Here is an 18,736-nt window from a genome sequence, read left to right on the forward strand (position 1 = left end):
AGGATAAATCAAATCCAAAATCCAATGCAGATCCAATGCAGTCACACAGAAACAGTAGTCTCACAGCAAGTGGAATTAAGAATACTGCTAAACTGGAAAGTAACTAAATAAGAAATTCTATTTCTCAGCTCCTCCCACTAACTAGATTTAAATATTTTTCAGTCAGTAAAATGGAAATGGAATGTTTTTTAACAGACCTAACCTAGAAATTTTAAAACTCCAAGAAAACAACTTTAAGATAAAACAGATTTTAAAATAAATCAAGCTATAATATCAAAACAGCAAAAATCAAAAATAATGGAAATATCCAATCCTTAAAAGAATAAATCAATTCCAAAACCAGTGCAGACACCCCAAAACAGTAGTCTCATAGCACTTGCAATTAACTGCTATTGCTTTTGCTGTTAAACTCCCCTGTTAATGGGCACTGTGTTAAGATTCTTTCCTATAAAACTAGTCTAGTTGCTAACACTATCACAATTCTGGCCGTCTACCCTATAGTCTTAGTGACCACATACCTACCTATCTGCTCGGGAAATACAGCAATCCTACTAAATATACAATTTATCGACAAATCCATAAGACAAATTTTAACCCCACAAGATCTAATAAACACTCTAAAAATATATAACTGGGCCCCTCTATACAAATTGCTCCTAGATGCTTCCATTGAATATTTTAATAATACTTTCCTCAACATTCTTAACAAAATGGCACCTTCTAGAACAGTCTGTGTAAAAGCAAGCTATGCCCCATGGCTAAGTAATGAAACAAAAACCCATCTTAAGCTAAGAGACAAGTCTTGGGCATTATGGCATAATAACAAAACTCAACCTAATCACTTAGCTTGTCAACAAATCAGGAAGAAGTGCAAACACTAAATTAAACTAGACAAAAAATAACCCACTAACATAGAACTGAAACATCAAAGAAATCCACAAAAATTCTGGACCACAATAAAAAAAAATCCTCTATCTTGGACAAGCTACAACCCTCTCACCTTCTATACCAAACAGCTTGGATGCCTTTGCTGAACAATTCAATAAATAGTCTACAGAAAGTATTCCATTTCTAAGTAAAAATAATCAACACAATCTGCAATCAACACCTAATCCATCCAACGATAACAATGATACTTTCTCCTTCCAACCTATATCCACTAAAACCATAGAGAAACTACTAAAAAAGCTCAAACCTACAACAACAGCAAATGATAACTTATCATCTAAATTCTGAAAACTAGCAGCAGAAACCATATCCTGCCTGGTATCAATACAGATTAATCAGTCTATTACTGAACAACATGTCCCTTCAATCTGGAAAAATCTCACACATAATTCCATTACAAAAGTTGAAAAATCAACTGAACTCTCACATTATAGACCCATTGCCATTATATCTCCACTATCTAACCCTTTAGAAAGGTTGCCATGCTCTAAACTTCTGCATTATCTACTGGCCAAATCTCAACAAGGTTTCAGACCCTATTATAGCACCACTACTGCACTCCTTAGCTTTACCAATACAATAATCCATTACAGAAATTAAGGGAAAATTGTTTTGTCAGTCTTTGTAGATATGTCTAAGGCCATTGATACAGTTTCCCATGACAAACTACTGACCGTTCTCACAAACCTAAAACTCAGCCCTTCTGCTCTCTCCTGGTTCCATAGTTACCTAACAGCTCATCAGCAAACAGTGAAGTGGCTACAGCACCTCTCCACCCTACTCCCAGTCACACTAAGCATCCCACAGGGTTCCATTCTTGGTCCTCTTCTTTTCAGTATATTTACTAATAACCTTAATACCGCCACCCCATTAGCTTTCATAATCCAAAATGCAGATGACTCTACACTTATATGTGCAGCACCCACCATACTACAACTTCAAGACATAACACAAAAGGCCTTCAATGAAATTGAAGCATGGTCATCTAACTCTTAGCTTGTACTCAACCCAAACAAAACTAAACTTATGACGTTTCAACCCACCAGATCCTCAGATCACCTCCCACCTTTTACATCACTACTAATGATAATACAAAAATTACTCCTGAATCTCAAACAAAATTATTAGGAGTAATAATTGATAACAAGCCAAGATTTGACTTACATATATCACAGACAATTAAGAAAGTACACAAAAAATGGGAACCCTATACAGAAAGAAAAAAAATTTCTAGCAGATAGTTCTAGAGTAGCTATTCCCAGAACTCACCTTCTGCCAACTCTCCTCTATGCTTCACCCATTCTTATCAATCTTAAAAAGACTGACCTAGACAAACTAGACTCAAGCTATAACAAAATAGCTACATTTGCCACAGGCTCAACATACAGGATACACCACTGCCTCACTCTAAAAAACTCTCCGGGCTAAAACTACCACAACTCCTAGCTTATAACCAGTTAACCATGGCTCATAAACTACTCTATCAGTCTGAAAAAACTCCTGCTCTCCTAAACATACTACAGCCTTACTCTGACAAATGTACACTTTGCTCAACAAATATATCTTTATTACAAGTTACCAAAGCTATACATACTGGAATTGACTACCTATATTCCTGCCATGTAGCAAAAACATGGAATTCACTCCCTTGTACTATCAGAACCCCTATCAATTCAAATCAATTAAAAAAAACTACTCAAAATGTATTTATCAAACTCTTGGCTCTGTTCATGTAACACTCCAGGCTAACTATGAATAACTATCCCCAGGATTCAATAAACTCTATGTAGGAATAGTGTTATTTCTACATGCAGTGAATGGTTTTTCCATCTGCATACCCTTCTCAGCAGCCCCCTGCACTCTGCAGATACTAAAATCAGGATTGTCAATGGGAAGCAATGCAGGGTGTCTATGACTGTAACTGTAACACACCACCTGCATTGTGAAACTGCAGTACGGCACTTTACAATGCTTTCAGTGTCAGCAGACAATGAAATCCAGGGGTGTGAATGGGAAACAATGCAGGGGGGTGTGACAGGAACTGTAACACACTTGCTGCATTGTCAAAGTGCCGTATGGCACTTTACAGTACATCTGTCCTCAGACAAACAGCCATACCTGTAAACCTCTTAGTGCCAAAAATCCAGACAAAGGGCAACAAAATGAGGGGACAAAGGTCCAAAAATAGGGATATAGCTTAAGTGCAGCTCTTATGCACATAGAACATTGATAGAGTAACATGGTTTATTTTAACATACATTTTCTGAAGGATTAGAAGTCTGAAACTCAAATGCATGTCATTATGTAGTGACTTCAATCCTGAGATCATCCCATTGATTTGCAGAAAACCATGAATTTTATGAAGAACAAAACAAAAATATGAGCCAAACATCTGGACAGTCTTCAAAAATCTGGACAGTTGAGAGGTAAGCACACACCTCAACCTCTTTCATCTAGAAATCTGAATAAAGCCATGAAATAAACATGGGACAAAGGTCCCACAATAGAGCAAATCTAAAACATATTGCACATACAGACTTACAAAGTTGATAGAATGACAAGTAGTGCATTACCAAATATGAATCAGCATTAGTATTAATATATGTAATTAAAGTGGTTGTATTAATTTTTTTTTCATTATAAGTGAAGCTTAATCATAGCTGAGTGGGTTTGCATGTAGCGATGCTTTGCTCAGCATTGTTTAAACATCTTATAGGAGCTAAATACAAATATATAGCTAAACTCTTCAATGGTGAGATAGTGTAGTGGTTAGAGTTCTGGCATTGCATGCAGCAGTTCATGGTTCAAGTACCAAGACAGGCCCAGGCCCTTCATTTTTACATGTAAAAGCATTGTTAAAATGTATTTTTCTTAAATGATGTAGTAATTGATATTTGTTAACCAGGGTAGTGTAGCTGGTCCAAAATTGAAGTGTCAGTGGATATAACATGTGAAATCACCCATGTAAACACAAATGTCTCATACAGTATAGTCACACCCCAAGGTAATGTAATGAAAGCACATAGGGGATGTCATGTAAAGTCAATTATATACACTTAATATGTCAGTCAAGATTAATTAATTTGCAATTCTGAAATATTTTTTAAAATGAAAACTGAGCAATGCTTACCAGTGTTTAGCTCTGCTTAGCCGTTATGAGCATTGCTTAGAAGTTTCATTCTAAGCAGTATTCAGCCCAGTTGAGTGGATTTGCAAACTGCTAAGCACTGCTCAGCATTCTCCCCTTTAAGCACTGCTTAACTCATCTTAGCAGGTTTGTGCACTGCTGAGCTATGCTCAGCATTTTCAAAAATGGTCCAATGACAGCAAAAGGTGGCAATATTGCCTTGTTTAAACTGCACAGGTGGGAATACAGCCAGAACCTGTTGTTGTTTGATCTCTGCAGGAACTATGTGTGGCATTGGAGAGGGAGCGTGCTTTTGGGTGCAGTGTGGGGGCATCTTGGAGTTCAGGGTCATGGCTGGGATCCTTTTTAAAGATCATGACCACAGACTGCTGCAGGGCCAGTACCAGATCTCACGATACAAAGTTGAGGCCTGGTTCCATCTGACAAGTGATATCACCAGTGCCACTGGAATCCCCTGAACTGGTGAGCAGGTACAACATCATTATGCCAACCTAATGCATAGGAAGGTGGTGCTCTTGGCCCAATGGATCCAAGAAGCTCGAGATGGGGATGTCCCAGTAATGAGTATGTATCTCACCCATATCAGTACCAAAATCTGGCCTGAGTATGTGCTAGACATGTATGCTTAATGTTTTTACCCTACAGCTGCAGAAGAGAAAGCTAGTAATCTTGAGCCCCATGCTGACAGATTGGCAAGGTTACGACGAGAGTCTGGTGAATACAGATTTATCTTGCACTATATAGTGTAATAAATAAGAAGGAGTACATTGTTTACTGACAGTAGGTATTGTGTGTTCTGAGTGTACTGAATAAATAAAAAGTTTGTCAGACCAATATTGATCTACAGGATATGCAGTAGTACTGAATGTAGAATATCAGCTATAAGAAAGCACTGTGTCATGCTACTGAAATAAAGATGTATACCACAAACTGGTGTGTTTAATCTGGTTTATTGTTGAAGAAATTGAATGTGTAAAACAAGATATAAATGAAATATGAACTATGTCCTGCACAAACATCTGAACCTTGATTAATAATGTGTAATGGATTACAGTGTGTCCCCTGCAGCATTGCCTTGTGTTAACCTTTGCATTTCAGATTGATGTAGTCTTGAATGTGGGCATGCTAATGTAGGCAAGTATGAGGGGGAATAGGTGGGGACAGGAAATATATGATGTCCAAATGTATACGGGTTGGGTATGAAACCCAGCACCCTGCTATAGTCTGTACAGAGCACACATATTCACATCTACTAGGAGTTAAATGTGTACATCTGCTTTCAAAGGATTAATACGCAGTACAATAACTATCTGTCAGGCATGTATGTTCAACTGTCTCAACAGTCTTTGGTGACACTCCACTTAGATTACAGGTCAGCCTGTCAAACCAAGTGAGTTTTAGGCAGAAATCAGTCAACCAAGAGACGGTGTTTCCCCAGTAGCTTAGTGTGCTAAGAAATAGAGTTTTTGTTTAATTTTTTTCACACACAGACCACTGTTTGAATCCAGGGAGAGGAACTAAGATATGTGAATATCTACAGACAAATAATCCTGAATATGTGAACAAATAGTCAGGTAGAGTTAACAGATATTTTCTCCACAGGCTTTACAGGTAAATAAGTGATTTTAGTAGCTGTATGATGGGTATACTAATAAACTTTGTGTCCAAATGTTCCAGTGTCCAACCCCATGCCCCCAAAAGACAGCAGGTTAGGTACATACACCATGCACTCTTCCCAATACATATCTCTCGAGTGTCACGCTGTCATGACTAGTGATCACTGTTGCCAATAACCTTGGACACAGATATGAATCTAGTTGAAGAATGCAAGTAGCACACTCACACAACATCAGTGCAGGCTACACTTTGTTAGTCATATATGTAACTCTGACATGTAGAAGTCCCCTCCAGTCATTTACCCAAAGTACTCACACTTTGCCCCATACCATTCCAGCTTGACAGTTTAGCAGTTATGTATGTACAAGGACAAAATGATTGAATTCAACAGTTGGCTAAGCTTCTTGTGTCATTCTAAGGGGATCCAGTATCTGTCTGGCTGGGCCGACATGGTCAACAGACCACAATGCTTTGCCAGAGATGGCTTGCGCCTGTCTCCCCTGGGATTCCAGATACTGGTTGTGGGGTCTTGCCGCCCCTATAGTGCCTTTTTAGGCAAGGTTCAAATGACAAATTCATGACTGTAACAGAAACATGTAAGGAAAAACTGAGGGTAATGCTTCTCAGTGCTAGAAGTCTAAATCTCAAAATGCACTCACCCAAGGCACTCCTTAAAATGGAGAACATCGATATCTGTGCAGTGACAGAGACCTGGTTCAAGGCTCTAGAGAGCACCCCTGTATTACCAGGCTATAACTCATATCACACATTTCAGCCATCTAACCTGGACCAGAACACCAAAGGCAGAGGTGTGTCCATATTCATTAAGGATATCCACACCTCCAGGCTAGTTGCACAGCATAATGCATCCAAGGTTATCCAAGTGCAACTAACTCTGGGTAAAACTGCAATCCAAATTGTAGCTTGCTACAGATCCCTCAACATGCCCCAGGATTCCCACTCCTCTTTTCTTGATATACTGGAAAATATTAGGGTTCAACCAAACACCCTAATAATGGGCTATTTCAACTACCCCACCTTTAACTGGGAAACTACTCATGTACAAACTCCTTTGCTCAACGCTTTCTGGAATTCATAAATTCCAATGCCCTGGATCAACTTATTCACACCCCCACCAGGGGCAACAATATCCTAGACCTAGTCATTACCAACATGAGTGACCGGTGTTCCACACCTGAAGTCAACTCCTCGTTGGTCAGATCCAACCATAAGCTAATAACCCTAGATATCCACATCCCGCCCACACCCACCATTAAGGAAACAATGGTAAAACATTTCTCCAAAGCCATCTTCATGCTTCTTAAGACAGAAATGGTGAACTTCATGACACCCATGCAGATAGACAATACAGTTATGACTGGTGAATACTACACAAATGCACTCTATAAGCACGTACATGTGTGCATGGATTGTGCTATCCCAAACAGAACCAAGATGCTATCCTCCAAAAAAAGGAAGTCAATCTGGTGGTCCCCTGCCATAAACAAACTCTACAACAGAAGGAAGAAAGTGTTGCAAAAGAGAGTAAAATCCCATGAGTGGAGGAGCACCCTGGTCAGCCTCAGTAAGAAGCTGAGATCCCTTATAAGATCCTCCAAAGCTAGCTATTAAAACAAAATCACCACTAATTCTAAGGGCAACCACAAAGCATTCTATAGCTATGCTAAGAATCTTAATGGCAACACCCAGATCTGCTCTGAGTTACAGCACAACGGCATAAAAATTACAGAACCGATTGATATCGCCAGCATCCTGGCAGATAGATTCAGTGCTAACTTTACCCCCCTCTCACCCCCTAAAGGGCCCATATCTATACAGGAAGACTGCAGAGTCCCTGTCATCACATCTATTTGGGTAAAAGCTGCACTCTCTAAAACCAAAATCACAGCATCCATGGGACCAGACAACATCCCAGGCTGCATTTTACGTGAACTTCAGAACAAACTGGCTCACATCAGGCTTTCTCCCCACTGAATGGTACACAGCAACATTTATCCCATTCCACAAAGGGGGAGCCAAAACTGATTCTGGGAACTTATCACCCTATTAGCCTGATGAGCCTGGTCTGCAAGGACATGGGATGTATCATCATGGAACTCATAAACAAAAACATTGATAAACTCCAAACTCTGGACCCCAGCCAGTTTGGGTTTGTGGAAAGCAAATCATGCCTTCTGAACCTGATCGAATTCTTTGAGGCAGTCACCGATGCTGTAGATGAGGGTAAGGTGGTTCACACAGCCTATCTTGATCTCGTCAAGGCTTTCAACACCATCCCCCAATCTGGAATTATAGCTAAACTCACTAAACTAGGTATGAATCCCTATGTCACAAGATGGGTTGCCAACTGGCTCACTGACAGAACCCACACTGTAAAAGTTGCAGACTCCAAATCTGACTTCAAACCAGTGACAAGTGGAGTACCACAGAGTTCAGTGCTGCAACCTCTCCTGTTTGCTATCTACTTCTCTGAAGTACAGGCTAACACAGAAGGCCTCTGGCTAATGAAGTTCTCAGATGACTGCAAACTAGGAGCCATAGTCGAGTCCCCAAATGATGTTGACATCCTAAAGAAGGGCCTCACTGAGACAGATGCCTGGTGTCAGAGGCATGGCCTCAAGCTCAATGCTTAAAAGTGCATTGTCATCCCCTTTGGTAAAAACTCTGTACCCATGAAATACCACATAAGCGGCAGTCTATTTAATGCCAAATGTGTGATAAGAGACCTTGGGACCCAGGTGAACAGAAGTCTCTCCTTTGATAATCACATCGCCACAGTAGTCAGGAAATCCTTGTATGTGGCACGCCTCATCATAATAGGGTTCTCATCCAAGAAAAAAGAGGTTATTGTTCCCCTCACTCGGCACTCATTAGACCCATTACAGCGTACAACACCCCTTTTGGAATGTAACTCACATGACATCTGCAGCAGCTGGAAAGGCCACAGAAATACCTCACAAAGAGGATTACTGGCCTCAAACAGATGTCCTACATTGACCATGTCAAAAAACTCCAGCTTTACTCTGTAGTATATCACCTACTCCGAGGAGATCTCTGCCTAACATATAAAGCTATGTTAAACCCTGAGCTGTTGGACATGCTGCATCTAACGAAATCCCAATCCCTCTGAGCTACATGCTCTAGGGACCTAAACCTTGTCAACACAATAAACAGGACATGCTGGAGGGATAGATTCTTGTCCCAGAGGCTTCCTATACTCTGGAACAAGCTACCCATCTATGTCAAGCAAAGTTCCTCATTAGCACTCTTCAAGAAAAATCTTGATGAGTGGATGGGAAATAGGAAATACACCCTGGGGATCACTTCTGTGGCTCTGCTCGACAGGGGTACAGGAAATTAACTTTCTTTGGTTGCATAAGCCAAATAACTTTGTTGGCTAGGCTTACTTAAGCTCTTGGGCAGATAGCCTAGTACTAACCTATGACCCTATGAAACGATGTAAAGTGAGGGCAGACCTGTAGAGTATTGAGCAGTACTGTTGCAAAAAATAGATGCCTATACAGTTGTTAATGGACTTTTCTTCTCTCCTTCCACCTCTTATCTGCGTCAATAATTATTATCCATATTAAGTTGTTCTCAAAATCTAATGTTGGGATGTGTGTTCTATTATTGTTCATATATTTAATTGTTTACATATTAACATACCTTGTTCAAATACCATTGTTGATGGCCTATTGCCACACATTTAACTGGCATGCTGTTAGATTTCTGACTGTTATTCCATATATGCATGTGTTCTTTTTGCTATGCAAGTGTGTGAATGCCACTGTTTGGGTTAATTGGAACACCCATGCATGCTGTTATAACTAATTTTGAAATGTTCTGTTCATCACTAACCAATACATTTTATAAAACCTCAACACCATAGCACGTTTGGGAAGGCTGATCCCGGTGGATCCACTTGTCCCTCCTCATCTGGCCATGGCACTGGGCCTCAGCACATCTGGGACCCAACCTGTACCTGCCCTCTCTTCTGGATCTGCACCACCCTTGGCTGGAACTGCTTGGAATGGGGTCCATTTCCACTCTGAATTGGATGGATGGCTAAGCCAGATTGAGGGCAGACTGGCACACCTCAAGGGGCAGCCTGCTCCTGTTGTCCATCCCCAGGAAAGACAATTTTGGGCCCTTGAAGGTGCAGTGGTGACTGCCTATGGGTGAGGATCTCAATCCCACTGTATTCATTTGGGGCTCATGGGCATCTGATTCCAAACCAGCCTCCCCATCCAAGTTGTTTACCTCCTCATGTGTCATATACCACCCCTGTCTGCTGTCTTGTTTGTCTTGTATATCTGTGAATGCAACCTATCCAACCCAACCTACATCCCAAACATACCTACAGCGCTTCCCCAACATCCCTCTCTCACCTTAAAAAAAGGGCATCTGTCCTGCAAAAAAAGCATTGCCTCATACATAGCTCTACATTTCGCCTCCATGTACAGTGACATAAATCAATAAACCCTCAAATTACTCTACAAATATATGTTACCAATACCTCTCCCTGTGGGGTGTGAGGCTGTAAATTACAAATTTCCCACATCATTCACAGCTGTTGCTGCAGAAGAAATGTAGAGCTATGGTCCATTTTTACTCCCATACTGCCCATCCTTAGCTCCTTTTCCTAATGTTTTACACCCTGCTTGCTCCCATTTCATCACTTTCCATTCACCCTTTTTTCTTTTCTTTTTTTTGAAATTAGTGTGGGGGTTTAAGCTGGAATAAGCAGCACTAAGTGAAGTCAAGCAGGAGTAAGTGCCTTTGGCATCGCTTAGTGCCATGTAGACCCACACAAATCTGCTTAAAATTGCTTAAAACTGGTTTAATCACTCTATCTCAATCAGCCTCTGTTCTGCCCAGCAAGAAAATAACCAGCCCTGGCAGGTCTTGAACTCATAACCCAATGCCTTATATGCAGATCAAAGTACAGCTATGCCATAAGCACTGGGGGAATTTGTAATGCTTTTACAAACATATCATGCATTACTATCAATTAACATGAGAGAAAAACACATCCCTGGCAAGTCTTAAACCCAGGACCTTATACACTCAACTCATAGCAGCTACCACTACTCCACATAAGCTGTGAATGAATGCATGAATGTTGACTCTGTTTTGAAAAAAGTCAAGGGTGTTTATGGAGAGAGTATGGGGATTTCAGATTAAAGGTGAACTGTGACAAAAATCTGTGCTTCAGTAAATATATCATGCAGGATGGTCATCCAGCATTAGGGAAAAACCCGTGGAATCAGTAAAGTGGGGGGACAAAGGTCCAAAAAGAGGGACATATTTTAAATATGTATTTTATAAGCTTAGAAAGTTGCTAGAATATCATGGTTTGTTTAAACATATTTCTTGATAGATTTCAAGTCTGAAACATAAATGCTTGTCATTATTTAGTGACTTCAGTGCTCATATCATCCCAGTGATTTGTCAGACATCCACAACAATTATGGGGAACAGACCAAAAATATGAGCCACACATCTAGATAGTCTATGAAAATCTGGACAGTGGAGAGGTATGAATGCAGTCATGTAACATTAGGGAAAAAACACAGAGCTGCCAACCATTTCACCCAGCACCTTCTCAACCACAGTCAGACCAACACAGCACTACACCAAATCAGCTCTGGAGGAATTTCTCATGCATTTGCAAATATATCATGCACTACAGGAATGTAACTGTAGGGAAAATCAGAAATCAGTGAGAAATTGCTGCCCACAACCATTTGTACTACAGTCATAGCAACATACCAGTAAGCCAACTGAGCTCTAGAGTATAACAACTGTTTGAACAAACATATCCTAATTGCCAGTCACACCTATATATACTGCCCCAATTCACAGTGTACTTGGAATCCTGATATGTTAAGGGACATGTCTCAGTCTATTCCTACACACATATACAGCTGATAGACCACCAGCAACTGTAGCAGCATGCACAGTCAGATATAAAATGATCTATGACACTCACATCTGCCCCTCTCCCTACTCAGCCCAACAAACATTTTCATACTACACTGCTACACAATCTTGAAAGTCTGTTAACAATGGTCAGACATACATAACACTCAACTGTACAAATTTCTATAGAATGTCCAGGGTTTGGGATGATATTTATGGCCTCTTCCTCAAAACATTTCTGGTATTCTGCTAAATCACTGGAATGCTATCAGGAGTGAAGTCACTAAATAATGATATACCATACCTCTGAACCTCTTAGTGCAAGACATCTGGACAAAGCCTAACATACTTGGGGGACACAGGCCCATAAATAAAGACATATTTTAAATAATGGTGTTATAAACTGAAAACGTTGCTGGAGTGACAGGGTTTGTTTTAACATAAATGTTCTGAAGGATATGAAGTCTGAAACACAAAAGGGTTTGTCATTATTCAGTGACTTCAATCCTCAGATTATCCTAGTGATTTGCCAAAAACAAAAACTGGCTGAGGAACAGACCAAACATAAAATGAAAACTTCTGGACATTCTGTGGAAATCTGTACAGTTGACAGGTATGTCATATACATATCAGTGTCAGACTTCAACTCACACAGTAAATGCATGTCCAGACAGAACCTGTTACTCTAGCATGTTTTCAGTGTATAACAGCAATACTTACAATCTGTCCCTAATTCTGGAATGTTCTCCCCCATTTTGTTGGGCTTTCTCTACATTTCTTGTTCTAAGAGGTATTCCCACCTATCCTTTATGATGCTGTAGCTCCCACACCTCCATAATATCCTCCTCACAGGCAAAGAAAAGGGGCAAGGCCCACATGAAGGACTTAATTATAGCACTGTGTTGCCATGCCATTGGGTAATGATAAAACACCACAGCTGTTCTGGGTGCAATTAGCAAATGGAAGACACCAATTAGTGCACAGGTTATCACCTGCTCATGAGCATTATTTACAAAAGGCAATCTGCTGCCTATGCAAAACTGGTCTGAACCTTTCTACATAAAGACAGACTGTTACTACAGAAACCTACATGTCTACGTTACTCTGAGAAAACTCTGCAGCACTATAACAGGTATGTCAAACAATTATGCATGTAATGGAATGTAGAAGGGGGATGCAATAATGGGAAATAGGAAGTTAAACAATAGGTCTCAACAAGACTAGCTGGACTGACATGTTGCTGTCCAGCACTTATGGCCAACCCTGCTGTCTCTGTCTGCAGTGACATAGATCACAGCTCTGGCCCCTGAGTCACCCAAGCAAAGGTCAGCTCACATATGACTACTACTGGAGTGTTTGTTGTACAATACTGACTGTGACACTACCAGGCTAGCTACCTGGGATGTTGTAAATATTCATATGCCACTTGTGAATGCTACTGTGATACATAATCTTGTCTTACAACTGTAAGAGACCTACATAGGGTATGTGCATAGTAACAACTGGTGCAGAAGTGTGTGTTAAACTGCATGTTATATACTGAGCTCATACCTTTCAACTGTCTAGAGTTTTGCAGGCTGACCACATGTTTGCCTCATATTTGTAATCGTTTTCTCATGCAGTTGTGTTTTATTTGGCAATTCACTGGCAAATCAGTAAAGACTGAAGTCATAACATAATAGGATACATTTAAATGTCAAATGTCATATCCTTCAGAGTACTCCTGTTAATGCGAAACATACTTTGCTATTAACCATCTACGTGTGTTACACCAATATTTATAAAGTATCACTATTTTGGGGCCTTTGCCCCCCATTTATGTGTGCCTTTGTCCAGAAATCTTACTCTAACAGCTTGAGAGGTATGACTGAGCTGCAAGAGTGTAAACACAGTGTGCCATACTGACAAAGAACAGCAATGTATATCAAGTATTACCTGTGCACATGTATGCAGTAATAGTAGTAGCTGGAAGCCTCAAACATACAGACATGAGTTGCAAAAAGTCATGCAAATATGCTGTACTTGTTTTACAGATCTGTTATCTGAGTTTCAAGGCATCAAACACACATAAAAGTCTACAGCTGCAGGTTGTTGTATTGCCTTGAAATAGAAATAATTGTTAGTTTGATTATAATTACTAGGTTGAAATTGGAAAAGTGTTTAACTATGTTATGACTTTGCCCAAGCCTATACCAAATATCTATATGAGCACATACATATCTGTATGGACTCAGCAATACCTGACTGGACAAAATCATCTCCCCAAAGGTAGATTAAACCTCTGTGGTGGACAGCAGCAATACACAAACTCCATTAATGGTGGAAATATTAGCTGTACAGGGCCAAGAAGGAGCAGGTGCCAAATTGGAAGCAAACTCACTTTTGTCTGAAAAAGCAAATAAGGTCACAGGTGAATTACTCTAAGGCGAACTTTGAGTACAAATTGGACCCATCCACCATGGCCAGTCACAAGGCCTTCTTCACATATGTCTGCAATCTCAGAGGCAACACCCAAATCTGTTCTGTACTGGTGGTCAGTAATACCACATACACATATGCAATAGATATAGGCAACCTGCTGCAGACAGGTTATGTGAAAACCTCACCCCCTGTCCTCCCATCAGTAAATGAGGACATGTACAACACCTGCCCCCCTCCCCTCATCATCAGGGAGCAGGTCTGTAATGCCTTCTCAAGGGAAACACACTGAAGTCTCCATGGGACCTGATAACATCCCTGGCTGCATCCTACATGAACTCAGGCATGAGCTCTCCACTCCATTACACACTGTAGTCAACAAAAGCCTGAGCACCAGTGTTATTCCATCTGCATGGAGGACAGCCACTGTCACCACTCTACACAAAGGTGGAGCATCCACTGACCCAGCCAGTCATATGCACATCAGCCTAACTCGCCTGATCTGCAAGACCATGGAGGGCATTATCAAGGACCTTATAAACAGGGGCATTGGCAACCTAAAATGCTTGACCCCACACAGTTTGGTATTGTCAAAGGGAGATCAGGCCTGTTAAACCTAGTCAACTTCTTTGAAGCGGTCAACAAACACATGGAGGAGGGGAAGACAGTACCCACTGCCCACCTTTACCTAGCCAAAGCCTCTGGCAATAATCCCAGTTGGACATACTACATATGCCTACACAGCTAGGCATCAACCTTTATGTTACCTGATGGGTAGCTAAATAGCTCAATGATAGTACCCACTCAGTCAGAGTAGTGGAAACCACCCCTAGTAGTAAACCCTTAAAGAGTGGTGTACCCCAAGAATCTGTCTGGGGGTCTCTAATGTTTGGGATATACTCTTCTGAGGTATAAAACAAAACTAGTGGTCTGTGGCTGACCAGGTTTACAGATGACTGCAAGCTGGCCACTGTCCTACATACCCTAGTGATGTGAGCATCCTTCAAGAGGCTCTTACCCAAATTAATGACTGGTGCCAGAAGCATTGCCTCAAACGGAATGCCAGAGAATGCATCATTATCCCTGTTGTGGTAGATGTCATCCAGACTAGTTATGACAGTAATAACAATGTAGTGAGCATGCAATCAGGTGTGAGGCAACTTGTGCACCAAGGTTGATAGCAACCTGACAGTTTCCCACCACGTTGGCACCATTTTATGGAAGGCTGTCTACATGGCCCACTTCACAAATAAGTGTATGTCCACCAGGAACCAGGAGGCCATAGCATCCCTGTACTCCTCCCTTATTAGACCCATTACCAAGTACAATGGCTCATTTGGCATGTACCTTGCCAACCACATACAGCAGTTGCAGAGACCACAGATGTTCCTGACAAGAAAAATCCAGGGTCTGCAACACCTATTCTATACAGATAGGCTGAAAGCCCTGTTGCTCTACACAGTGTCATACAGACTGATTATAGTTGACGTGTCTGGCTAGCAAGGCCATTCTCAAACCAGCCTTTATGGGGTTTCTGCATATCAGTAAGACAAACCCCACTCATGCTACCTGCATGCAAGGCCCTCACCTGGTCTGTGAGGTCTGAAACACCTATTCTATACAGATAGGCTGAAAGCCCTGTTGCTCTACACAGTGTTATACAGACTGATCATAGTTGACATGTGTCTGGCTAACAAGGCCATTCTCAAACCAGCCTTGATGGGGTTTCTGCATATCAGTAAAACAAACCCCACTCATGCTACCTGCATGCAAGGCCCTCACCTGGTCTGTGACGTGAATAGTACTTGTTGGGATAGATTTGTGTCTCAAACAATACACTGTCTGTAAAATACATTCCCTCCCCAAGTCTAGCAGAGTACCTCTCTATCCTTCTTTAAGAAGAAGCTGGATGACTGCATGGGAAACACAAAAGTCAACCCTGGGATCCCACCTGTGTCCTAGCTGGACATGGGAAACAGGTACTGACTTTGAATGGACATGGGTAAACATCTGGGCTAGGCTTAGGAAGACATCCAGGCCAACAGCCCAGTATCATCCTATGAACCTATGCACCTAGTACTTTACACATTTCCTGTAATTATTGCAGACTGACCTGCAATGTTGTCATATATGAATCCCTGTAAGTCTGAACTGTGTAGTTGCTGCATTGATAGAGTATTCTCTTGTTCTTTCATTAGTTATTGTCACATATCACTACACCTTGTCATTATGCCTGGTCTGTATAGCATTAAGACAGACCTTAGAGTACTTGCATATGCACATGGTGACACTGTATAGGTCACTCCAAAAGCCTTGGTCTTGGTCACACTTACCATGTTGCTAATAGGCTTATCACACAGTAAGATTTGTCACCCTTTGCTGAGGGCCTTATAGTAGCTGTTAAAGAGATGGATTGTGGCAGTCAGAACTACCTTAAAGTATGGGCTGAAGGGCCCATAGGTAGAAAAGTTCTGACAGACTTTAAGAGGAGTGTGCGTGTGTCTGTGTGTGTGTGTGTGTGTGTGTGTGTGTGTGTGTGTGTGTGTGTGTGTGTGTGTGTGTGTGTGTGTGTGTGATTCAAAACTCAAATAGCAAGTGTGCATGTCAGCTATATGGCCAGGGACCCGAAGTACTGGTTGGACAGAGAGGCTGACAGATGTTTTGGATTGACTGCTCTGCTGAGATGTTAACCTCATAGGTGTGCTAGTGTGGAGTATTATTGGGGTTGTGGAGACAGAGAGAGAGAGGGAGAAATGATCCCCACACTGACTGTGACCTCTGTGTGCTCTGAAGGGTAATTGTACTTTAATGTGCATGTACTTGTTATCCTGCCATTGTGTACAACCCTCACTGGTGGTAGTGGTGAGTATTTGGGCTCCCTGATGATTTGTCCAGTGCAGGAGTGACACACTGACATTACTTACAGGTGGATACAGGTGGTATATCACATCATGTACAGTCATTGAGCTCCTTTCAGTCTGACAATGTCATATAGGGTATTTCACATATTGTCCAGGTCTCCTTGACCATTCCTGACATACTCTGCCTAGATGAGTTTGTACTCCACACCTGTATCTGTTTGCCTCACACCTATGGCTAGCATACTTGGTTACCCCTGCAGCAGGACAGTAAGTTATAGGTAGTAGTAGTGGGTGGATGCTGGCACTGGGTCAGCAGCAGTGTGTACATACTGAGCATACAGTGTAAGGGAATGGATACAGTACCAGATACTCAGGTATCATCACTGTGCCCCTAGGGGACTGGTATGCCACAGACACATTCCCCAAACTATGTGGGCAAACATAATTTATTGTTCAACTGGTGTGCAGAAATACACATTTGTCTGGCATTGGGGTCTACATCTCTCAGGCACATGTACGCATTCCACAAACATCTGGGTGCTGAAGATATCAGACACCTATTAGGAGGTCATCCTACAACACATATGCACTGATTTCAGTTATTGTGTAGTTCAGATGTTCCTGGAATGTCTACATGCACCTGTAGGAGCACTCACCTATTTGTGGTATGTAGCCTAGAATAAATAGTACTGTAATGCCGCCCATAGGGGAGAACCAGCAGTAGATGGCTCTGATGTGTGTGGCCACACAACAACACACTTTGTCACAGCAGACAGGCCAATTATGGTATTCCGCATACCATACAAGGTTACTAGGCTGTGAGCTTTGATTGGCCATATCCCTAGGCCATATATTAGCCCATGTGTATGCAAGGCAGCAGCTGATGTCCCCATCCAACAGCGACACAGGTGGTATCCCAAGGGCGTGTGTGCCATTAACCATCCAGTTGACCATGTTATGCTTGCAAAGGTGTATGTAGCTACTCTGCCTGATGTGGACAGGGTGCCCATCACCTCCCCTAAGGGTGATTGTGTGTGAAACACATCCAAGCTGTCAACAAGGCCAGTCCAGGTCACTCACAAGGTGGAGGTTGTTTTTGTGTGTGTGTGTGTGTGTGTGTGTGTGTGTGTGTGTGTGCGTGTGTGTGTGTGTGTGTGTGTGTTAACAGAGTAGAGGATGACCTACACTCATTCAGCAGTCCCAGCAATGTGGAGTGTGTGAGGGGCTGGCATGCCAGAGTGAGGTAACTCGAGGGGTATGTATTACACCGGGTAGAGGGTTGGCCTCATAGCCTGTAGGTGTACAGTAGATATCTTATGGGCTGGTATGCCCGGGTAGAGAACTTCTGTGATGTCCCCAGCTGCTGCATGTGCCATCTGATGTGAATGATGAATGGAAGATTATGCACTTTAATGGTCCTCATGGGGGGAACAGGAAACATCAGAATCAGGAGTGCAATGCATGCTGTAATGCCAGTATGATTACACTACCCATACACATACTGTGCTGGTAGATGACAGGGGTGCAATGTGGCTGTTGGCGGTGGATAGTGCTAGCAAACATGGATGTGCAGGATCTGTACATAACAGTGCCCAATGTATGGGGTCCTGTGATATGTATACCTGTTCATGTCTTTCAGGTGTAGTGCCTTGACAGCGCCAACCAGCCTTTTCTGACACTGAGGCTACAGCAATAGTCAATGCCATAAGACTGCATCACACAGTCCTGTTTGGTAGGAACAGATAGCAGCAGCAAGAATGGACCACCCTGTGGAACGAACTACTGGCAAACGTTAGCAGTC

This window comes from Protopterus annectens, chromosome 7.part0, assembly GCF_019279795.1.
Source record: "Protopterus annectens isolate FY-2018-M chromosome 7.part0, PAN1.0, whole genome shotgun sequence".
Classification (NCBI taxonomy): Eukaryota; Metazoa; Chordata; order Ceratodontiformes; family Protopteridae; genus Protopterus; species Protopterus annectens.